The sequence below is a fragment of the Pongo pygmaeus genome, chromosome 14 (assembly GCF_028885625.2).
Source record: "Pongo pygmaeus isolate AG05252 chromosome 14, NHGRI_mPonPyg2-v2.0_pri, whole genome shotgun sequence".
In the NCBI taxonomy this organism is placed as follows: domain Eukaryota; kingdom Metazoa; phylum Chordata; class Mammalia; order Primates; family Hominidae; genus Pongo; species Pongo pygmaeus.
The window spans coordinates 102176603-102202524 of record NC_072387.2 but is presented as its reverse complement, the minus strand read 5'-3'; the positions used below and the strand labels follow the sequence as shown (position 1 = coordinate 102202524).

Genomic DNA, 25922 nt, shown 5'->3' with positions numbered 1-25922 from the left:
CAGAGAAGAGGGGTAAGAAAAATAAAAAAGCGCAGCTCCTCTGCATTTCAGGTCTCTCAAGCTGGGGCCTGGCTGGCGTCGGAGAGAGGGAAGAACGTGAGCTCTGATTTAGAAGGGACATTGATTAACGTAACCAAAATGAACTTGACTAGAAAACCAAAAGATCTCTGCCTCACACACATCAATGTGTGGGAAAGGGAGTTTCAACAGAATGTCTCTGCAAATATTGCCTGCAGAAATAAACGAGTTATGTCTGAGCCCCACCAAATTAATAAACTGGTTTCACAAGTAATCTTTGACCAGTTACTCAATATCACCGAGCTTCAAAACTGGACTACCTCATTTAAAACACTGAGGGGCTAGTACCACACCTTTATACATTTATTATGTAATCTCTGTTAACTGCATATCATATGGCTGATGTTCTTCAGACACAAGGCTGATATATATGATTAGAGACTGGCAGTTCTATTATATGGCACTGCAGAAAGTTAGAGTCCTTCATCAAGTAAAAACCTTTAAGAAGTCAAAGCAAGGTAAGGAATATCCATCATTTTTTTCTCATGTACTATATGCCAGAAACTATATTATACACTTGGGAAAAAATATCCCACTGCTTAAGGTGCTTACAATGTAGAGGTAAAAACACACACATAGATAATTATGTTTTAATTGTAATGAATGCAATGATGGAGTCATAGTTTCCATTTCATATATCATTAAAACTCTATAAAAAGGTCTCATTAAGTTTTAGTTTTATAGATGATAAAATTAGGTCATGGTACTAAGAAAAGTTCTATCATGGTTTTGAATAAAGGTCTCCTTGGCTCCAAAGTCCACACTATTTTGATTACATCATTAATCATAATCTCAAGACAAAACAGTGTGTCACATATCCAATTTATAACCTCAAGTTGGGCTAAAGCCTGGAAATAACTCGTTTAAAAAATGTATTTGTTTTCTTTAATAATGGGTTAAGGGAAGCTAAGGATATGTGAAGAGTAATTCCAACCTCCTTTCATGATGAAATGATGAACAACCATGGTTTTTGTAGTGGACTCCTTTGTATAATACAATCATCTCATTGTCATCCTTAATATGTTTTAGTTGGTTCTTAATCCCCACCCCTTAGTTTCACATTTATTATCAAGAATCCCCTGGTAACTGTCATTTGTTAAGGGCAGGGCAGTCTCTGGGACTGACAGGACTAGCAGGACTAGCAGGAAAGTGGCATTTTCTTTGAGTTGGATCCCTTCACATGACGATGATTTAAGCCTAGAGCTCTAGTGGCCATCTGGTGGCTGTATTTTCCAACTTTAAGGAAATATGCCTGAGAATAAGACATTAGAAAGAGAAAAGGATATGGTAAAGAGAAAAAAAGAGAATATATGAGAGAATAAACCTCTATATGGCAGATATTCAACCTCTAAATTATTAGAAATAAAATTTACAGCTCATATTCAGGATACAAGAAAGTAAACTATTGTATACTTAATTTCCAAGATAAATTTTCTATGCATACATATACATGGGAATATATGTGTATATTCACACGTATATACACATAACAATCATTATGACCCAGAGAAAAATGAACTGTCCAAACCTGAGTCTTGGTTGGCCATTTAATGTTTTCTTTGATCATCAAGAGTTATTAATCATCAAAAGAAAAACAAATAAAAAAACATTATTAATCGAAGACATAATCTATTATTAAGTTAGAGCAAAAAAATAATGTGTGATATATGGCTGTAGAAAATTCAGATAAGGACATAAGAATTTTTCATAAGTTAGTATGCTTTTGCTTAGGCTAGCATATTCTAGCAGTTGGTGCAGGCCTTACATATATTAGGTGCTCATAAATCCTTGCTCAATGCATTCCAAGCTGGAAAAGCTGAACAATTGAAAATAAATTATTACTAAACTTTTCTAGTTATAACTTCCATATTATATCACAGAGACAATTAATTTATTCCTTTACTTCCATATCATTTGATATTTCAAATGTATGCCTCATGTATACAGTGAATCTAGGCCTGCCAATCCTAGCCAACAATCCTTAGCAATCCTTAGAATGCTATGCTAATTCAAATGTAATTCAATACACACTTACTAAACAGTGTACTAATCTTGTGCTGTCCTCAAGAGGCTCACAGTATAGTAGGGAACACAGGCATGCAAAGTGTAATGAAACTTCATAGTGAAAACTATAGCACTGCAAGCATAGGCAAAATATGATGGTAGCATTGAGTGATTCATTCCATTTGGAGGCCTTTAGAAAGACTTCATGGTGGCATTGATTCAGGAACTAAGGTTTGAAAGATAAAGAACAATTTACCACATGACTGTCTTACTTCAGTCAGGGAAGTTTTTTTTTTTATTTTATTTGAGATGGAGTCGTGCTCTGTCACTGGAGTGCAGTGGCACGATCTCGGCTCTCTGCAACCTCTGCCTTCTGGGTTCGTGCAACTCTCCTGCCTCAGCCTCCCGAATAGCTGGGATTACAGGCATGTGCCACCATGCCCAGCTAATTTTTTGTATTTTTAGTAGAGACAGGGTTTCACCATACTGGCCAGGCTGGTATCAAACTCCTGACCTCGTGATCCGCCCGCCTTGGCCTCCTAAAATGCTGGGATTAAGGCGTGAGCCAATGCACCCAGCCCAGTCAGTGAAGTTTCTGTATCTTGCCTAGGTTTATCAGAAATCCTATTGAGAACCCCATTTTTGGATCCAACCTCAAAGCTGAAACTTATTAACACATTAACTTAAATTCTCCTTTAGAATATAGTTTTCTCCTTGAGGTAAAATTAGCCCAGTTGGAGGAACTTACTGCACTTAATAGAGCTCATCAACAATCTAAAACCAGAAAATAAACCTCTATGCAGACACTAGGCATGCTTTCGGAGTAGTACGTGAATTTGGGATGCTTTGGAAACAAAGTGATTCTCTCACTTCTGCTGAAATCCCCATTCAAAAGGTGACAAGTTATCTTTACATGCATTCCTACCTCCTAAAGATGAGAAGCCCATGCAAAAATTGATGACATAGAAGCTAAAGAATATGCTCCACCAGATCATTATGCAAAACAGTTTAGCCAACCTCATAAATCTCAACTAAATCCTCAAAGAATAAATCTCTGAAGAAATCAAAGATGCTATTATAAGATATCAAGGTTTAGCCCCAGATTCTGAAAAGGATGAATGGAGATTATATGGCTGTGTCCTTCATTCAGCTCAACTCACAGTACTCCATAGACAGATCCTGGCTGGCACCAGATGATTTCAAATGGGTATTATCAACATTTCTCAATGAAACTACTCATCATAGTACACACTAAAATTAGTTACTATTTTAAATCAACTTTAAAAAGACATGTGAGGTAATTTTCCAATATTGTGTCTCCCATCAACATAGCTCTGCAAAAAAACTATAATAGGAAGACTTGACAATGGATGGTATTTTTTATGTAACACTTGGCTAGGTTACCTTTCTCAGGTAGTCAATCAAATTCTAACCTAGGCATTTCTGCAGAGGTATTTTGCAGATGTGATTAAATGTCATAATCAGTTGACTATACTAAATTATCTCAGTGGGTCTGATTCAAGTATTTGAATAGTTTTTTAAGAGCAGAAAGAAGACAAAACTCTGCCTATGAACAGCAGCTTCAGCCTGTGCTTGAGAGTCCAAGCCTTCCATTTTTGGCAGCCTGCCCTATAGATTTCAGATTGCCTCACCAGCATCCACAATTGAGTAAGCCAATTCCTTTCAGCAAATCTCTTAATATGTATCATATACAGGCCTATTTCTCTGGTTGAGCTATGATTGATACAGCGAGAAACCAAGGCCTGCTGGGGCACTTTGAACACCTTCAGATGGATTTTATCCAGCTTCTATTCTCCATGAGGTTTTACTTATTGTATGTCTATTTTTTTTTTTTTAAGATGAGTTGAAGCATTTCTTTACTGAAAGGCTACAGCCTTTACAGTTACCAAAATGCTGCTTAATTTTGTGTTTCCAAGCTAGAATATTTCAACTTTCATATCAAGTGACCAAGACACACACCAAGGAAGTCATCTTAAAAAAATCTATGGGACTCTGTAAGACATTACTCAAAATGACATTTCCTTATCAGCCATAATCTTCTGTAAAGTTTATAATGAAGACAATATCTTTAGCTTAAAATTTACAAAACTTTCAAAGATGCTCCCTTAGCCAAAGATACTCTCACTAGTCTTTAGGACCATATAATCCACCCCCTAGGGAACACATTAATTATCCACCTTTGATCTTGTAAGTAAAATACCCATGCTTTGGGATTTTAGCTGGTAATAGGCATTGGCCTGCTGCAGGCAGTCATGTCAAAGTACTGCAAGGAACTCATGTATTATATCCTTAAATCTGGATATAATATTCTAAGGGAAGGCAACTATTTAAGGCTGCCATCCCATAGAATCTTCCTAAACAGATTCTTGCTATTGCAAGAAAATCAACAATCCATTTTATTTTTTATCCATGAGGAAGCTCCTACTAGGTAGTAAGAGCCAATTGTGCATATATCTTATTAACTAGGAGTTCAGTGACATCATGTTGATAGTCTGAAATCAGTCACTTTGGAAGTATTTACATTACAGAAATCTGTATATACTATAAATCAGAGTCTCCCATTACTGCTCCCAGCTATGGAATAGGAATACCAGGGTAAGAGAGCTCATTTTATTAAATCTCATCCAATTCAAGGTGTGATATATTCAGTTAATAAGGAATCTAAACTCATGAAAGATGATGTTACCCTATTTCTGAAAGTTTCTACTGGTTTATAACAGTGTGATTTTTAAATAAGGTTTGAAACTATACCATGGTTTCTTTTAGCTAAAGGGAGAATTTATCAAGTTCGATTCTATAGTTATGGAGAGTTAATAAAGTTCATTTCAAAGCTCAGGTTTTGTTTCATTTATAGGATATGACAACTCAAGGTCAAAATAGTATGCTATAATATTAATAGAATTATTGAATAATTCCAAGAAAATGTGGATGGCATTTTAGTAACTACATCCAGCAACATTATACCAATCATTATTATGAATTATTTATCAGTTTTATGAAACTAACCATTCTCCTTCCTACACCGTTAATCAGATGAAAGGACATTATTGTGACCTTGGATAGTTGTGGCAGAATTTGTCCCTTTTAGAAAGAGTAAAATAAAACTAGCTGGAGCTGATTACGATTAATCTATATTGAAATTTTCATTCGAATGGATGTTGTGATATATACAATTTCACTTTTATAACCTTCGTGCTGTGCTGTAGAAGAATTTTTCCGTGAGATATGTTCAACAACAGAATATTATCAGGGATATGAATGCCTGGAAGGTAGACAGCAATTTATAATCACAGAATATGAATAAAGCATCTACCAGAAAACAAAATACAAAGATGAAGCTTCCTAAGAAGTTTGGACTCAAAAGACCCAGGAGTTCTCCCTGGGCTTCTCATGTGAAAACTCAGAATCATTGTAGGATGGCACAGATAAGAGAGTAGCTGTTGGTAGGATTTACTGGCTTCAGTTGGTTCAGTGGACAATGGCTAGCATTTCTATAGAGAGAACATGAATCTATAGTTTATGGAGAAATACTGGTATCAATCACATAGAAATCTGCAACAGAATATTAAAAGCAGTGCACATTAGCATAACAAATATACTATCCATTTTTCTATTTTTTCCTGAAATCATTTTTTCACACTAGTTACATACGTGCTTCAACATAATAAAACTAGAATGTGTTCTAGATATTCATGTGTTGACCTAGCCAATTGTGTTGACACCTGTACTTTGTGAAGCCTGGAGAAAGCTATATTAAGGAATTACATGTAATCTATTAGCTTTGGAAATGGGAATAAAATAATATATATACTTAAACAGCTGCCCTAGATTTAAAACCAATTACTATTTACTACTTACATTGTGAAATAAAGTGTAAATATTCTGCTTCCAAATAATTCCAAAGTGTTATAATTTATATCAGATATTATCTACAAACTTTAAAACAAGGAGCGGACAACATGTTGTAATAATGGAATTATTTCCTTGTTTTATAACATAATACAGGCACAAAAATAGTAACTGAAAATGTTCAAGGAGTTCACCGAGTTCAGATAGCTTTTCTTAACAATGACTGAAGTGATCTTTAAGCCTGAGAGTAATTGCTTGAGCCCACAGTACTCAAACAATATTTCTCCTTTTTAGTTTCTCTGTCTCCCAATACAATTGGCCTCAACACAAAAAAGATCCTCTACAGCAAAACAGGACAGAAATATAACAAGGTCAAGGTTGTGGTCACATATTTGGCATGTGGCATTTAGTGGATTTACTCCCACTTCAAATATTTTCAGTAATGGGAAGTGGAATCCAATGAATAAAAAATAAATTATCTGATCTATATTATAATTTTCAAATGTCACAACAAACAGTAGTTTGACTCAAAATAATTCTATTTAATCGAGAGGAGTGTCACTGATATCATAAAAAGAAAGTATATAAAGCTTGGTTAAAATTAGTAATGTTTTGGAAGATGAAGGTTGTTTATAGATATTTGTAATATCCTGAAATATTATATCAGATTTTCACATTTTAAAAATTATATAATATTCTATTTCACAGAAAATAAACTTTTTGCTAAAAGTTTGCAATCTAGGGTCTTAAAAAAAATTGAAGGCTACTGTAACAGTGTTCTACTGCTGCTGTAACAAATTACCAAAAATTTAGCCTCTTAAAAGAAATGATCATCTCATAGATTTGGTGGGTCAGTAGTACAGAGGCCTCTGCTAGGTGCTCTGCCTAGAGCGTCGCAAGGCTGAACTCAGTGTCGACAGGGCTGTGTTCCTCTCTGGAGAACCCAGGGGAGGATTTCTTTCTTATTCATTCAGATTGTTGGCAGAAGGAAGCTCCTTGTGATTGTAGGACTGTGGTCACTGTTTTCTTGCTGGCTGTCACCTGAGGGCCATTCTCCACTTCTAGAGGTAATCTGCATTCCTGTCCAAGCTCCTTCCTTTATCTTCAAAGCCAGCAGTGGCAGATTGAGTCTCTCTTATTCTTTGAGACCCTGCTGCTATTTCTTCCTTTACATCTTTCTGACATCTATTGATATGGTTAGGATTTTTGTCCCCACCAAAACCTCATCTTGAATTGTAATCCCTATGTGTTTAGGGGATAGTGAGTGAGTTCTCACCAGATCTGAAGGTTTTATAAGGGGATCTTCCCCCTTCGCTCAGCACTTCTCCCTCCTGCTGCCTTGTGAAGAAGGTGCCTTGCTTCTCTCTCACCTTCCACCATGATCATAAGTTTCCTGAGTCCTTCCCAGCTATGCAAAACTGTGAGTCAATTAAACCTCGTTCCTTTATAAATTACCCAGTCTTGGGTATGTCTTTATAAGTAGTGTGAGAATAGACTAATACACCCATATTTTTGATACTCTGAAAGCATACTGCTGCTTTCTTCTTCTATTTTACAAGCCCGTATGATTACACTGGGCCCACCAGATAATCCAGGATAATCATTCTAAGATATCACCATAATTTCTTAAAATCCCTTTGGCCATGTAATGTATCATACATGGAAATAACACCAGAGGATAAAGAATATGGAAGCCAAAATCCTGCCTACCACATTTAGTTCACAAATAATGAAATAACATACTAAATGCAAAGAAACAAATGCTAAACAGTTTTCGGTGATGAAAAACAAGAAGGTCTTGTTTTGTTTTGTTTTGCTTTGGTTTTGGGCATGGTGTCTCACTCTGTCGCCCAGGCTGAAGTTCAGTGGCGTGATCTCAGCTCACTGCAACCTCTGCCTCCTGGGTCCAAGCAATTATCCCTGCCTCAGCCTCCCAAGTAGCTGTGACTGCAGGCGCCTATCACCACACCCAGCTAATTTTTGTATATTTAGCAGAAACGGAGTTTCACCATGTTGGCCAGGCTGGTCTCGAGCTCCTGATCGCAGGTGATCTGCATGCCTCAGCCTCCAAAAGAGCTGGGATTACAGGTGTGAGCCACCCACTGCACCCAGCCAAGATCTTTACCAAAATAAATGTGTTCTGAAATATAAGTTTTGGTGTTTAAGAAAACAATATGAATTTCCAACAAAATATAATAAACTAATCATCTAAAATATATCTTATAAAAAATTAAACTCTTTTGGGTAAAAAGAGTCATGATACACTCAATGTACTATGTACAGTAGTTACCTTCTAAAAGAGTAAAACATCTAAACAAATCCCTAGTAAATGGAAAACTTACTATTTTTTCAATCATATTTGGAAGTGACTCTGAGTTAATTTTTCATATATTTTTTCCATTTAACAGAATATTAGATAGAGATGATTGACAAGCTGTTTTTTTTTTCTGTTTCTTTGTATCTTTGAATCTTTAAAGCAAACCACTAATGTCTTGGTTTTAGAAAAAATTAAGTAGGTGGAGGTTTTAGCCCATATTAAGGAATCATCAATTTTGCTGACATAATAGGCTTGCTTATCCCATCTAGCAATAACTCCAAGGTATTAATTCTCTGTGGATTTTACAGTTCAGAAACTACAAATCTATTGACCACATTATGGAAAATAAATTAAGCAGTTTCTGTCAAGGCTCAGAAGGTGAATAATGCAATCCTCCTGCTAAAACTCATGCACCTAAGAACCAGACACTGTCACAATGGACTAGAAAAAAATACATTTTTAATGACTTCTCCTAAATAAATGTCCATGAAACACTGACCTTGCAGATATTCCTGCGTATTTCATCAAGATATTTCCTATTCATCTTTTGTATGTATTTCTGAGTTTGTTTTAATCAAATTAATTTTCTAAGAAACTAATCAGCCTTGACTTGAAAGATGGTTTTAGTGATTCTAACAGAGAAGGAGCGATCTAAGGAGAGTATTTACTTATTCACTAAAGTGGTCTTAAAAGCGAACCTGCCTATAAACACTAATGAGATGAATCATATATAAGCGCCATACTACACAGGTTTATTAACTATTTGTTGACTTCCCTTAATAGAATTGTAGAGTTAACATTTAAAAGTAGACAGTAAATTCTTGTTGGCCCTTGGTAGAGGACTTATTTCAGTATCTTGAAAAAATACACTATAAAAATTAATTCCAGTTACTATATGTAATACAACACACGCAAAGATAAGGAAAGGAAATGTTAATGGTATGTGATTAGGCAGTAACCTGCGAGCATTTTTATGATACGAAGATCTGAGATTTGGTGTCATCACCGCTTATTCATTTATATTGACATTCATCAAGCAATAGTTCAAACCTCATAAAGTAGTTTTCCTACAACAGTTTGTAATATTCATCTCCACTGCATCATTCATTCAGGCTTTGCTTATTGAGTGCATACTGTTCAATTTACTATATTGAATACCAAAGAGAAAACAACAACGAAAACATTAAAAACAGCTCTAGGCTGAAGGTGGTGGCTCAGATCTATAATCTCACACTTTGGGAGGCCCCAGTGGGAGGATCACTTGAGGCCAGGAGTTCAAGACCAGCCTGGCCAACATGGCAAAACCCCATTTCTACAAAAAACTTTAGCCAGGCATGGTGGCACACACCTGTAATCCCAGCTACTCAGGAGGCAGATGCATGAGAATTGTTTGAAACTGGAAGGCAGAGGTTGCAGTGAACTGAAATCACACCACTGCATTCCAGCCTGGATGAAAGAGAAAGACTCCGTCTCAAAAACACACAACACACACAAAAAGAAACTAAATACAGCTCTCAAGGTGCATTGATGATATATTCACAGCTAATGTTTAACTATCATATCTTTTTTACTAATTGAAATCTTTTTGAGAAGAGAGTTTACATCTTATTTGTTATTGTGAATGAGTTTCTTTTGTGAATGAATACATCCAAACATTACCTTGACAAATACCAGTAAGACAGTATACAGCTGGAGAGAAAATGCAATAGACTCATGCTTGACTGCACCACTTCACAGTTTTTCCTCTCATACTTAAAAAATGATAACAGAAAGCCAATAACTACCCTTCTCCCTAGAAAACCAAAGGGAATTCTTCCTACAAAAATGCATATGCCTGGCTTCAGTTAATTAGTCATATACCAGGCCTTCAAAGGAACATAAAGTTAATACAATCTTTTACAGCAGTTTGAGTTGTATTTTGCACATGTACTATTCAATTACTAACACAAATTTCATAATTCAGATCAAAATTTCAAAATAGCATTTCCACATTTTAACTTTCAGGTTTTTAAGACAGTCTCGCTCTGTCACCCAGGCTGGAATGCAGTGGTACGATCTTGGCTCACTGCAACCTCCAAATCCCAGGTTCAAGAGATTCTCCTGCCTCAGCCTCCTAAGTAGCTGGGATTACAGGTGCCTGCCACAATGCTGGGCTAATTTTTGTATTTTTAGTAGAGACAGGGTTTCACCTTGTCAACCAGGCTGGTCTTAAACTCCTGACCTCAAGTGATCCGTCCACCTCAGCCTCCCAAAGTGCTGGGATTACAGGCGTGAGCAACCGTGCCCAGCCCTATTTAATCTTTAGAGTTGTATTTCTGAGGCTAGGAGTATAGCCTCCAGTTGTATTTCTGAGGCTAGGAGTATAGCCTCCAGTTTATTAGTGATAATAAAAGGTTTTAGGGCTGGGCACAGTGGCTCACACCTGTAATTCCAGCACTTTGGGAGGCCTAGGTGGGCGGATCACTTGAGGTCAGGAGTTCGAGACCAGACTGGCCTACATGGTGAAACCCTGTCTCTACCAAAGATACAAAAATTAGCCGGGCGTGGTTGAGGGCACTTGTAATCCCAGCTACTCAGGAGGCTGAGGCAGAAGAATTGCTTGAATCCGGGAGGCAGAGGTGGCAGTGAGCCGAGATCACGCCACTGCACTCCAGGCTGGGTGACAGAGTGAAACTCTGCCTCACCACCTGCCCCCGCCACACACACAGACGCAAAAGTCTGTACTTTAGTAATTTGAATGGTTTACTCTTGACCATTCCCACAAGTGTAACTGATCAACTTCAGAAGAAGGCCTATCTTGGAACTCCACCCATCTGCACTGTCATCATTTCCAGTACTGAGGAAAACTCCGCACCTTCCAATTTTTTATATTTCATTCCAGGTCACTAACACTCAAGGGAAATTGTGTTTTTCACAAAATTGCCTTACAAGTGAGGGAGGGAAAGGGAAAATGTTTTTAAATGTTTTACTTCTTCACGTTAAATCATTCTATTTACACAGTTAGATAAAGATATAAATTTTGAGTTTTTAGATCTTTGGGGATGAAGGTAAAAATGGTAAAATTATTTTCAGCAGAGAAAAATGGCATTATCACTAAATTTGTCATATATTGGGTACAAAATATCTCTTACCAATCTCACCCTTACATCACTAATATGAAACAGGTAAAAAATGGCAACAGTTTGGACAGACAAAAGCTAAAATAACAAAATGCTTTTGTTGTTGAAGATATTGGTAAGCAAATCCGTTACAAAGAAAATTCTTCATAGAGGAGTTTTATGGCAACAGGCTCTTCTGTGTAAATGATCTAAGATCTTCTAGAAGATCACTCTAAAGGAAAGCATCATGCTTATTAAAATTAATTATTGTTTGCATGTAATATTAAGATCATTTACAAAATAACATGGAACATAAAATAAATGAAGTCTCATGGCTATGAAAATGCCACTCCCTGTTTTAAAAGCAGATAGCTTAGTATAACCGGCTATCTGCCTGAGGATTTTTTTATTAATGTGATTTTCCCATTTTCCATTTTGAATTTAGTTGTTTCTTGGTGTGCCTTACTAGTGCAGACTTTGACGTGTAGTAACAAATTGAATAGATTGTTAATATAACTGTCCTGTCTGAAATAGGTATAAATAAGAATTCAGTCAGTCTGGAGAAATTCAAACTATGCTTTGAAGAAAAATAAACCTAGGTAGCAATAACGCTGAAAGTACACCAAGTAAACTGCAAATTAAATATTTTGTAATAGGTCAATTCCAAAATCCCCTATCTTACTTTCCAAATAAGAAAATTTTATTCATATCTCTGATATGTACACTAGTCTTGAAGTGTTAATGCCAGTGTCTGAATAATACTATCAGAGTTTCAATCAAAAAATGAAATTTGTGTTGATGTTGAAGTGACATTTTTTCTTAAGCGTAGTGATGAATTTACTAGGCATATGAAGGAAAATAATCCTCTATCTTTTTCTCTGAAAAATATTTAATGGAACAGCACTGTAGCTGTAAATGCTGGTGGCCTTAGCTTTAAATTGAAATGTCAGATATAGCACCCAAATCTGAGAATATCTGTTCGATAATACATTTTTAAAAACAAAGAAATCTGAGTTGCCCTTAAAAAAAGATGTTTTAACATCTACTAGTGCATTCAAGATGTAAAGAATTTCAGAAAAATAAACTTCTTAATCATGCAATAATGCTAAGGTTACTGTAACTTGCCGTTAGTTGTGTTTGCCTGTATCAAAGTTATGTATGAGGGATCCATTCCTCCTAGTACTGAGTTGCTAGGCAAGTGGAAAACAAAAATATTTTTAAATTGGAAAATCTCTCAGATCATAGTGGGGAGAATAAATGAGAGAACCAGGCAAGACCAGAATTAGAATACAGAGAATCTTGCTGCTACAAATGTTATTTTTAATGAATAATCTCAAAGCTTTACTTGTTGTCTTTCGTAATATCTACAATCATGTGCCAAATGCAATGTTTTGGTCAACAACAGACCACCTATATGACAGTGGCCACATAAAATCATAATACAGCTAAAAATTCCTATCACCTAGTGATGTCATGACCATTGTGACATCAAAGCAAGACGCACTACTCGTGTTTGTGGTGATGCTGGTGTAGACAAACCTACTGCTCTGCCACTTGTACAGAACTATAGCACATACAATGATGTTCACTGCATAATACTTGGTAAGTGACTACATTACTGGCTTAAATATTTGTTATACTGTGCTTCTTATGGTTATTTTTGAGTGCATGCTTTTCTTTTCTTTTTTTTTTTTTTTTAAGATAACTATAAAACAGCCTCAGGCAGGTCCTTCAAGAAGTATTCCAAAAGAAGACATTGTTACCATAGGTAATGATAGATCCATGCATGCAATTGCCCCTGAAGACCCCACAGTAGGACAAGATGTGAAGGTGGAAGAAAGTGGTATTTATGATCCTGACCCTGTGTGGACCTAGGCTAATGTGTTCGTCTTAGATTTTAACAAAAAATTTATAAAGTAAAAAAAAAGAAGAAAAAATTTAAAAATAGAAAAAAGCTTGTAGAATAAGGATATCAAAGACAGAAAATCTTTTTATACAGCTATGCAACGTGTTTGCGTTTTCAGCCAAGTGTTATTACAAGAGTCAAAAAGTTTTAACAATTAAAAGTTTAGAAAGTAAAAATGGTAGAGTAAACTAAGGGTAATTTATCATTGGAGAAAGAAAGATATTTTAAAAGTCTAAAGTAGTGTCCTAGGCCTTCCCATCCACTCACCGCTCACTCATTAACCTGCCCAGAGCAACTGTCAGTCTTGCAAGCTCCATTCATGGTAAATGCCCTATACACCTGTAACACCTTTTATCTACTATATTTTACTGTACCTTTTCTATGTTTAACTATGTTTAGATACACAGATACTTACCATTTTATTATAATTGCCTACATCATTTAGTACAATAACGTACTATGCAGGTTTGTAGCATAGGAGCAACAGGCTATATCACACAGCCTGGGTATGTAGTACCCTACACCATCAAGGTCTGTGTCAGTATACTCTATGCTGTTCGCACAGTGACAAAACCGCCGAACAATGCATTTCTCAGAAGGTAGCCCCATCGTTAAGTGATGCGTAACTGTATTTATATATTTTGCTTATAGAATATACTTTGTGTCATTATTCACATGGGGATACACTCCCTATAACAGAGGAAAAGAGTTTAAGGAAATCTCTTTGAAATGTGTACAAAAGATTTTACAAAACTTGCAAACCACCAATTGCTTATTCCTTATTCTCATGGAGCTGATTGGTAAAAACAAAGGGAAGCACTGACTCATAGCAAGTCTCTTACAGACCTATTTAAGATCAATGCTAAATCCTTTATTGGAAAGGTGGAAAAGATAAAAATGCCTTTTATTCATTTATTTATTTTATTTATTTATTTATCATTTTTGTTTGAGACGGAGTCTCTCACTCTGTCGCCCAGACTGGAGTGCAGTGGCATGATCTCGGCTCACTGTAAGCTCCGCCTCCCGGGTTCACGCCATTCTCCTGCCTCAGCCTCCCGAGTAGCTGGGACTACAGGCACCTGCCACCACGCCCGGCTAATTTTTTGCATTTTTAGTAGAGACGGGGTTTCACCGTGTTAGCCAGGATGGTCTCCATCTCCTGACCTCGTGATCCGCCCGCCTCGGCCTTCCAAAGTGCTGGGATTACAGGCGTGAGTCACCGCGCCCGGCCAAAATACCTTTTAAACTTGAATGTTAAATCTCAAAAGTACAAATATGTCATAATCTCAAGATCTGAACTTAGTGTCTTCTATGACTTATAAAAATTAGTAAACTATTATTTTAAAACAAAGTTCACACCTTATGATAGCTGGAAATAATTCAATTGCCATTGTGTATTTCTAGCATTTCTTCAGAAAACATTGGGTACTTAACTTTATATCAAGTATAGTGTTCCTCACTGGAGGGCAAAAGATAAATTAGTATATATTCAGATAAACCCTGTAGGGTATCTTTGCAGACTATTACCCATGCATTCCTCTGAATTCCACAGTATTCATAATTTCTGACATAGAGTGTAGCTAGATTTTTCTCTTTTAGGCTTAATTTTCAATTTACCAATTTATATGCTTAATAAAATTCTTCTCAGCTCTTTTAAAAAATATATACATCTTCGATTTCTCTTAGTCATGAGCATGTTTTCCTCTACTCTTTCAAACATGTGAGGAATAATTATAATCACTGTTTTGGCATTCTTGTCTTAGTTCAATCATCTTTTTCAGCTCTACATCTGTTTATATCCATCTATCATCTATCTCTTGAATATACATAATATTTTTCTGTTTCTTTGCTTTTCTGTATTTATAATTGTATGCTGGACATTGTTCATTGCTGGATTTTTATGCCCTCTATGATGTTAACCTTTGTTCTGGCATTCAGTTAAGTTACCCAAAATCAAGTGATGTTTCAAGGCTTGCACTCAAGTTTTATTAAAGCAGGTACAAATAGCTTTTGTCTAGGGTACGGGTCCCCAAAACCCCCAGGCCCTGGTCTGTACCAGGCTGCATAGCAGGAGGTGAGCAGCAGACAAGCAAGCATTATCCACTGAGCTCCCCACCTCCTGTTAGATCAGCAGCAGCATTTGATTCTCATAGGAGAGAGAACTCTATTGTGAACTGTACATGCAAAGGATCTAGGTTGTGTGCTCCTTATGAGAATCTAATCTAACTAATGCCTGATGATCTGAGGTGGAACAGTTTCATCCTGAAACCATCCCTCCCTCTACCCTCCATCCCACGGAAAAATTGTCTTCCACGAAACCAGTCCCCGGTGCCAAAAATGTTGGGGACTTCTGGTCTAGGGCCAGATTCTTAAGGTGATAACCTTTTGACAATTTTATCCGGTAGCCCAGTAACACATGTATTACAAGATTTTTACTCTAGCTGGTGGAAACAAGAACTATTCCTAGTCCTGTGGGAATTGTTTTATTACTTTTAAGTGTCCCCCCAACACCCAGCCCCACTTTTGGTAGTTACCTCTCACGCTTTTGCAAATCATTACTGACCCAAAGGCTTAAGGAGATTCTCTCTTCAGATTTCCTTATTACCATGAAACTCCTTCCTCTCTGGTAGTCTGCTCCACAAATGCTGGTCATTTTGGCCCCTGTAAACTCTAGTCTCTTCTTCCTCAACTCTGCAAGATTGTCAGGCTCTGATGAGGTGTCCCACCCTGCGCAATAGCCTGAAAACTCCAGGTAGTGAGGCAAGGCCCCTATTAATCTATCTTGGACAGAAGTGGAAGCACAAGCCATATGTTAAATAACCTGCATTAAACTAATATTGACCAAAGAACTAAGGAGATATTCTTTACCCCTAACAACACAGAGATTTGTTTTTCACCTGAAGAGAAGTGTAAAATTGAGCAAACAGATTTTCAAGCCTGAGGAAAATGTTTCTTATGTTTTCAAGACCTTCTAAGACTTGCACCTGGGTTCCCGGCAATGTGAGAAATCAAAGGGCCGTCAAAACCTATGCCTCTGCTGGGGTGAATTATGTGCTGAAATTTGCAAAGGCAGGGGAAGAATTTTTAGTGACAGTGGTCACAAAAGAAGGATATATAACCTTCACTTATAACTGAGACAGGTAACTGGAATTTTCAATTTCTTTCTTCATAGAACAAAATCTTGCCATAGTTTATCAAACATGTTTGCCTCCCTTGTTGGAGACTGAAAAGAGCTAGTAATAGTCTCTTTGTTGTCATATCTTAATAAGACCAAAGGATCTTTTAACCCTTCATCAAAAGTTTCATTTATAATGTTTCCATAAATTTGTCTTGACTTCTAACTTCCTTCACTATAATAACAATACCCACTGTGTACAAGCTTCCTTATCCACGGACTGGACACAGTTTGAAAAGAAGCAATTCTTACAGTCTAATAAAAAAGGAAAACACTGCAAAATGGATGCACAAACTCACAAACATATCTGAAACAACAACTTGAAGTTATAAAACATGGAAAACTTTCACTGGGTAAATTAGAGGATGAAGTAGTAAGATATTGTTTAATTATTCTACATGACTTTTACCCAAGCTGAAGAGTTAATACTAGTAATAATAGTTATTATTATTTTTGATCCTAGTATCATGGTTGATACAAATCTGCATCTACAAGATTTTTTTAAATGTTCCTAAGAGCTATAGAAAAAAATCAAAAATTGAATTTAAACCTGGGTGTCTTACATTTATGTTACAAAAGCTCATTAGCTGTTGGTCATTAGCTTCTTATGCTATCATCCAGTCAGGTAAAGAAACACCAAGCAGAACACTGAGAAGTAAGACTTTTCTTACCAGCTAATCCGCCTATGAGTCATTACATATAGTTGTATAATCTGTCGAGGTTTTCTTGAGCCAGGTATTTGGCTTCAGTTTATTGATAAATTATCAGCACCCTCTTTCTTCTCAGGCAGTCTTTCCACTACTAAAAGGCAAGAATCTTACCCTCCTCTTTAGCTGCCTGCATCTCAGTACTCAAGTGCTCTGTGATGGTTGATCCTCCAAACCCACCCACTAAGTCCCATTCTCCACTCCTCCTCAGACATTGATATACTAGTAGACAGGTGTTTGGAAACAGAAAAACCTTTCTTACCTGCTCAACTCATGCTCTCTCATAAGCCTGCTAGCTTTGATCACCCACAGGCTGGCTATTGGTCAAAATCTAGATCCATATATCTTAAAGCAACTTAAAGGCTTTAGAATTTAACTACCTTTTTAACTTTCCAGAATAGGAGGCCAAGTCAGAGACAAGCTAAATGACCCGTTCCAGGTAAGCCAGCAATAGAATTGTCCAGATAGAAGTCAAAGTTACATCTTCTGATTCCAACTCTAATTCATAGGTCCCCCCTACCCGACCCACAAGATGTTTCAAGCTGTGGCATGTAAAGAAAACATATGACCAAAGTTTTCTTTAGCATCCATTTTTTTTTCCTTTATTTGAATTAGCAAACATTATTTTTAAAAATTAAGAATATTTCCATAAAAATGGAGATGTTGTTTTCCTTTAGTAAATGGCAGATTCAGCAACAATGGCTGCATTTCCATATGGCAGCCATCTGCTACAACTAAGAGAATAGTTCTGATTTCAGTGTCCAGCATTCCTTGTTGTCACCCTGGCATAGAGGCTGAGTTTGAATTGTCATTTGTTATTTTATGTCAAGCTCATGTCACTCTCTTACATGACTAGGTTGCCCCACAGGCATTTACGTTTGAGACCTTTGTAACATATGCTATTTATTTGCTCTCTGCAATACAGTGTTAATTATATGCTGGGTCAGAGTATTAAAAAATTGATGCAGAGGAATGCTAGTGATATTTGTAAAATGATTTTGTATCCTGAAACTTTGCTGAAGTTGTTTATGAGCTGAAGCAGCTTTTGAGCTAAGACTATGGGATTTTCTAGATATAGAATCGTATCATTTGCAAACAAGGATGGTTTGACTTCCTCTCTTCCTTCTTGGATGCCCTTTTTTTCTTTATTCTGCCTGATTGCTCTGATCAAGACTTCCAACACTATGTTGAATAGGAGTGGTGAGAAGGGGAATCCTTGTTTTGTGCCAGTTTTTAAGGGAAATTCTTCCAGCTTTTACCCATTTAGTATGATATTGGCTGTGGGTTTGTCATATAAGGCCCTTATTAATTTGAGGTATGTTCATTCAATATGTAAATTATTGAGAGTTTGCAACATGAAACGATGTTGAATTCTGTCAAAAGCCTTTTATGGATCTATTGAGGCAATCATGAAGTTTTTATCTTTAGTTCTGTTTATGGGATGGATTCACATTTATTGGTTTGCATACATTGAACCAACCTTACATCCCAGAAATAAAGCCTACTTGATTATGACGGATTCGATTTTTTGATGTGCAGCTAGGTTCAGTTTGGGTTTGCAAGTATTTTGTTAAGGATTTTAAAATGCTGGAAGGCACCCTAGGCAATACCATTCTGGACATAGGAACTGGAAAATAATTCATGACAAAGATGCCAAAAGAAATTGCAACAAAAGCAGAAATTGACAAAATGCGATCTAATTAAACTTAAGAGCTTCTGCACAGCAAAAGGAAATATCAACAGAGTAAACAGACAACGTACAGAATGGGAGAAAATATTTGCAAAATATGTGACAAAGGTCTAATATCCAGCACCTATAAGACACAAATTTACAAGAAAAAAACAAACCACCTTGTTAAAAACTGAGTGATATGGTTTGAATTTGTGTCCCTACCCAAATCTCACGTCAAATTTTAATCCCAAGTTTTGGAGGAGGGTCCTGGTTGAGGTGATTGAATCATGGTGGTGGATTTCTTCCTTGCTGTTCTCCTGATAGTGAATGAGTTCTCACAAGATCTGATTGTTTAAAAGTGTTGTGGCACCTCCGCCCTCTCTTCCTGCTTCAGCCATGTAAGATGTGCCTCCTTCCTCTTTGCTTTCTGCCATGACTGTAAATTTCCCAGTGTCTCCCCAGCCGTGTTTCCTGTACAGCCTACAGAACCATGAGCCAATTAAAGCTTTTTTCTTTATAAATTACCCAGTCTCATGTAGTTCTTTATAGTAATGCGATAATGAAGTAATACAGAACATTGGTACTGGGAGTGGGGTATTTCTATAAAGATACCTGAAAATGTGGACACAGGTTTGGAAGTGGGTATTGGGCAGAGATTGGAACAGTTTGGAGGACTCAGAGGAAGACAGGAAGAACAAGGAAGGTTTGGAAATTCCTAGGATTTGTTAAATTGTTGTGATCAAAATGCTGATAGTGATATGGACAATAAAGTCCAGGGTGAGGTAGTCTCAGATGGAGATGAGGAACTTATTGGGAACTGGAGTAAAGGTCATTCTTGCTATGCTTTAGCAAAGAGACTGGTGGCATTATGTCCCTGCTCTAGAGATCTGTGGAATTTTGAACTACAGAGCGATAATTTAGGGTATCTGGCAAAAGAAATTTCCAAGCAGCAAAGCACTCAAGATGTGGCCTGGCTCCTTATAACAGCAAATATTCTTATATTTGTGAGCAAAGAGATGATCTGAAACTGGAACTTATATTTAAAAGAAAAGCAGAACATACAAGTTTGGAAAATTTGCAGCCTGGCCATGTGGTAGAAAAGAAAAACCCATGTTCAGGGGAAGAATTCAAGCCAGCTGCAGAAATTTGCATAAGTAAAGAGGAGCCAAATGTTAATAGCCAAGACAATGAAAAAAATGCCTTGAAATCATTTCAAAGACCTTCTCAGTAGGTACTCCCATCACAGGCCTGGAGGCTTAGGAAGGAAGAATGGTTTCATGGACTGGGCCCAGGGCCCCACTGCCCTAAACAACCTCAAGACACTGCTTCCTGTGTCCCAGCTGCTCCAGCTCTAGCCATAGCTAAAAAGACTTCAGATATGTCTCAAGCTACTGCTCCAGAGGGTGTAAGCCATAAGCTTTGGCAGCTTCCACATGGTGTTAAGCCTGTAGGTGCACAGAGAGCAAGAGTTGAAGCTTGGGATCCTCCACCTAGATTTCAGAGGATGTATGGAAATGCCTGAATGTCCAGGCAGAAGTCTGGTGCAGGGGCAGAGCCCTCATAGAAAACCTTTACCAGGGTAGTGCACAGGGGAAATGTGGGGTTGGAGCCACCACACAGAGTCCCCACTGGGGCACTGCCTACTAGAGCTGTGAGAAGAGGGCCACTGTCCTCCAAACCCAAGAACAGTAGATCCAACAGCTTGCACCATGTACCTGGAAAAGCCTCAGGCACTCAGTGCCAGCCTGTAAAAACAGCCACAGGGGCTGTTCCCTGCAGAGCCACAGGGGTGGAGTTGCCCAGAAACTTGGGAGCCCACCCCTTGTATCAATATGGACTAGATGTGGGACATGGAATCAAAAAAGATTATTTGGGGGCTTTAAGATTTAATTGACTGCCATGCTGGGTTTTGGACTTGCATGGAGCCTGTAGCCAACTGTTATGGCAGATTCCCCCTTTTGGAAAGGGAGTATTTACTCAATGTCTATACCTACATTATATCTTGGAAGTAACTAACTTGCTTTTGATTTTACAGGCTCACAGGCAGAAAGGACTTGCTTTGTTTCAGATGAGACTCTGGACTGTGGACTTTTGAGTTAATGCTGAAATGATTTAAAACTCGGGGGACTGTTGAGAAGAGGTAATTTTATTTTGCAATGTGAGAAGAACGTGAGATTTGGTAGGGGCCAGGTGCAGAATGATGTGGTTTGGATTTGTGTCCCCACCCATATCTCATGTTAAATTGTAATCTCCAGTGTTGGAGGAGGGGCCTAGAGGGATGTGATTGGGTCATGGGGGCACATTTTCCTCATGCTGTTTTTGTCATAGTCAGTGAATTCTCATGAGATCTAGTTGTTTAAACATGGGTAACACCTCTCCTCTCTCTCTTCTTCTGCTCTGGCCAGATGCCTCCTTCCTCTTCGCCTTTTGCCCTGATTGTAAGTTTCCTTAGACCTCCAAACTAAGCTTCCTATACAGCCTTCAGAACCATGAGCTAATTAAGCCTCTTTTCTTTATAAATTACTGAGTCTCTGGTAGTTCTTTATAGCAATGCGAGAATGAACTAATACATGTGCAAAGGACATGAACACACACTTTTCAAAAGATGACATATATGTGGCCAACATATGAAAAAATGTTCAATATTACTGATCATTAGAGAAATGCAAGCAAAAACCACAATGAAATACCATCTCACACCAGTGACAATGGCTATTCTTAAAAAGTCAAAAAGTAACAGATGCTAGTTAGGTTGCAGAGAAAAAGGAACACTTTTACTCTGTTGGTGGGAGTGTGAATTAGTTCAACCATTGTGGAAAGCAGTGTGGCAATTCCTCAAAGAGTTAAAAACAGAACTACCATTCGACTCAGAAATCCCATTACTGGGTATATACCCAAAGGAATATAAATCATTCTGCCATAAAGACACATGCACATGTGTTTCCCTTGCAGTACTATTAACAACAGCGAAGACATGGAATCAATCTAAATGCCCATCAATGATACATTGGATAAAGAAATTGTGGTACATATACATCATGAAATACCATGCAAGAATAAGAAAGAACAAGATCAACTCCTTTGCAGGAACATGGATGGAGTTGAAGGCCATTATCCACAACAAACTAACGCAGGAAAAGAAAACCAAATTCCACATGTTCTCACTTGCAAACGGTCACTAAATGTTGAGAATGCATGGACACAACAGACCACGAGGAACAAAAGACACTGTGGTCTACTTGAAGGTGGAGTGGGGAGGAGGAAGAGTATCAAACAAATCACTACTGAGTACTAGATTGAGTATCCGGATGACTAAATAATTTATACAACAAACCTCTGTGAAGTTTATCTACAAGTTTACCTACATAACAAGCCTGCATATGTACCTCTAAACCTAAAGCAAAAAATAAATAAAAATTGGTCCACTCTTTTTTCCCCTTCTCTGAAAATGACATTTCCCTCCTTCTTATTTCTTGGGCTGAATACCATAGAGTTATCTCAGACCTTCTCTTTCACTCACACCTATATCCAATCCATCAACAACTCTTTTTAGCTTTGTCTTTAAAATATATTCAAAGCCCAACAACTTTCCACAACTTACCTCTCCAAGTAGGGGATCTGGTCTAAGACACTATTATTTCTGATCTGGAATATGTAAATAACTTCTTAACTGGTTTTTCTGTTTCGACTTTTGCTACTCTGGAGCCAAATACTGCAACAGCACTGCATAAAAGCCAACAATAGCTCTCATTTTAACTCTGAGTTAAAGCTAAAGAACTTAATAGGGCCAACAATGCCCGCTTGGTCTAGGTTTCCCTCCTCCTACTCTTATTTCCCACATGTCTTTCTCTGGTTTATTCCTCTCCCGCCACCCTGGACACCTTGCTATCTTGGTCATGTTATAGACTAAGTGTGTGTGTTCTCAATAACATTTGTGAAACAAATAAACAAATAAATTAAATCATTAATACATTAGGAGTACACTGGATAGTTCTGGCCAGGTAGGACTTTGGAAACAAGCAGGGAAGTTATCCACTGTAAGAGAAAGAAAAGGCCAGGGGTAGAGAATCTAAAATAGGGTAAAAGTTTTGCCAAATAGAAATGATGATGGGAAAGAGGGTCAAAGGAGTTTGTGTATTCAGGGTAGTGATCATAAAGAGACAATGTGAGTCTAAGTAAAATAAAGAGGAAAATGAGGAAAGCAATTTAGCAAAAAAAAAAAAATGATAGGGTCAATGAATGATAGATTCTAGAGGAATCAATTGTTTCATTGACAGTATTAGACATAGAATGAAGGAGGTGGTGAGTAGTGAGCAGGTGCTTGAAATTGAAATTTGGGGTATGGCTCTTATTGGTAATGACAAAATCTAATATATGCCCATGCAGTGGATGGCTGATGTTAATGGGGGACAAGAAATAAAGAAGTCAGCATGTTGAATTGATTATGTAGGTAGATATTGAAATCATCAAAAAAGGAACAGAAATTATTTTAGAGAGAAATACAGTAGGGCAGATATCAAAATCTTCAGTAAATAAAGGGGAAAAACAGGGAGCATGGGGAGCATGGAGATCACTGTAAAAATGAGGGGAACATATGATATAATATGATGGCATGTGCCCCACTGAGTCTCAATGGTCTGTAAGCAGCAATGCAAAGCAAGAAGGAATGCTCCCTCTCCAGGCTGGTGGTTGGGAAGACAAGGTTGATAAAGCCAGAGTCTACAGGGACAGCAGTGTCCTTAGGTTTTAATACTGCAGATTCAGATGAGGTTTCCTTAGATAACTTAAAATATAATAAGGTTATGGAGCTCTTATTTTTTTTTAGCTTCATATAAACTATTTTCTTAAGTATTGAATTTCGATTTTCCAGTCCTCAAAATCCAGTTATAATGAAAACAAACCACAAAACCTCCAAGAGAACTTAAATTTTTAAAGAGAATAATTTTTCTTCAAATAGATAAAATATATACATCTATGTATACATATATACTAATTTCATTAATAACATAGATTTTTATAACATTTAGGCATAGAGCTGCAGAATATTAAAGCTAATCTGCATAAATCCTACTTCAATCTATTAATTGCTCCTCAAGGAGGTAACTCAAATGTAAAGCATCTAATTCCATCTCCCTTCATCATCAGTCAATTCTCTTTTTCTACTCCTCTCCAGTTGAATACCACCCTCTCTTTTACAGACAATGTTCACTGGCACTCTAAGACTATTTTCAGGCTAGGACCTTTGCACGAGTATTACTTATGCCTGGAATGCTCTTCCCCCATTTTTTGCATGGCTGGCTTTTGTGACTCGGATCTCAGCTTAAATCCCATCTCATCAGTTATGATTCTCTGACCTCCCAGAATACAGTAGCTTCCCAATTTATTCAGTATTATGCACTCTTTTAAATCTTACCAGTATCTAGTTTTGTATGTTTGTTTGCTTATTTAGTTCTCGCTCTAGCCATTAGAATCGCCAGCATCAATGACTAGAATACTGCTAGCTACATAGTAAATTCTCTGTAATACTTGATGAATTAAGGAATAAATTACGAATGTTAGTCTAAAATTGTGCAAAATGGGTTTTTGTCTCTTTACTACTGTTGATTAGTCAAAATTATCAAAATAATCTATTTCACCCATTAGTAACTGATAACGTGGGAAAAGGAGCAAAACTTGTGGTAAAATGCTTTGAACTATTTTTAAAATAAGTTGTATGAATCTTAGTTATATTACTATTGTTGTATCAATAGGAAGTAGCAATTATAAAGAATCCAAGATTTAATATGAAATAGCATGATTTCTTTGTGGAAAAGTATATCAATACAACTTGTTATCAGAATTACTTGTCAAGTTATAGAGCAAAAGCTTTACAGTCTACAAGTTCAGGGCACATATAACTTTGTAATCACCACATGATGACTTGCATTTTGACAAGGTCAAACATAAAATATGTGTTAAAATGTTGGTAACAAGACTTATTAAAAGAATGCATGGAAAAAGTGGCAATGACAAATTTATTAACTTTATTCCTGTGAACACTAGGCACATAACAACTTCTAAAAAATTATTGTTACAAAAAAGACACGTATTTCAATTCAAAACAGCTAACTTCTGTTAGTTGTGCATGGTGTAAATTTTGAACATTTTTATTAATTAATTCATGTTCTATAGAAATAAATTTTAAGTAATTTCAAAATGGCTTTATAGATTTTGGAATAGAATAGAGAATCATTTATTACCAGGTGTTTAGTGGTAAGATAATAAAGTCAACATTTAGCCATCCCCTAAAATTGCTAAGGCTGTAATCATTTATTTTTGAACCTCAAAAACCAATCATTGGAATAATCTTAAACCTTTGTGCATGATATATTCTGGTTATTTGTTTATATATAGTCTGCTTTATATTTATTTACTTAGTAATTTTTAATAATAACTTTTGCTCCATAAATCTACCACTCAAAAAGAAAAGTTAAAACAAACCAAAAGTTTCCTTTCAATCTTACCTCTCCATTTTATAATCTGAGACAAATTGAGAATCTTTCCATTCCCATGCTTGTCCTTTCCTTACTTTCTTTATAGTCAGTTATTACTTTATAGGAAAGATTTCATGATGCATGCAATCTTTAGGAACATACTTTTTCTATATTTTTCAAGATAAATCCATGTTGTTGTGTACCATTATATTTCTTTTAAAACTCGTATCATCATATGACTATCTGGCAGTTACTTCATCAAGTCCCACTGATACACATTTCGATTGTTTCTAGACTTTTGCTATTGTAAACAGCACCACCATCAATATTATTTTTTCCATTATCCTCCACTCTTATTTTGCAAACAGGTGTACATGGGCAGGTGTTGCTCTTGGATATATACCAAATATGGCTGGGTTTTCAAGTGCATAAATATTTTAATTTTGATTGTTTAGAAAATAAAACTATTTTCAAAACTGGTTTACTAATGTATACTTCCACCAGTGATATATCAAGACACCACAGATACACATCTTCTCCAACATTGTTATTCCAGACTTCATATTCTTGGTGATACAATAGGTGGAAAATGGCATCATACGGCCATCTTGATTAGAATCTT

The 25922-nt window shown here is 36.8% G+C and overlaps 1 protein-coding gene and 1 long non-coding RNA gene across 4 annotated transcripts in view; one reads left to right on the top strand and one right to left on the bottom strand.

The window, feature by feature from the left end:
• The window catches only part of GPC5 (glypican 5), a 1461148-nt gene that overhangs the window by 477845 nt on the left and 957381 nt on the right, over positions 1-25922 (bottom strand). The window lies entirely within an intron of this gene.
• LOC129011563 (uncharacterized) lies at positions 12844-22790 on the top strand. The gene is made up of 3 exons (XR_008493359.2): positions 12844-12969; positions 20863-20967; positions 21780-22790. It is a non-coding gene; the product is annotated as an uncharacterized LOC129011563 (long non-coding RNA).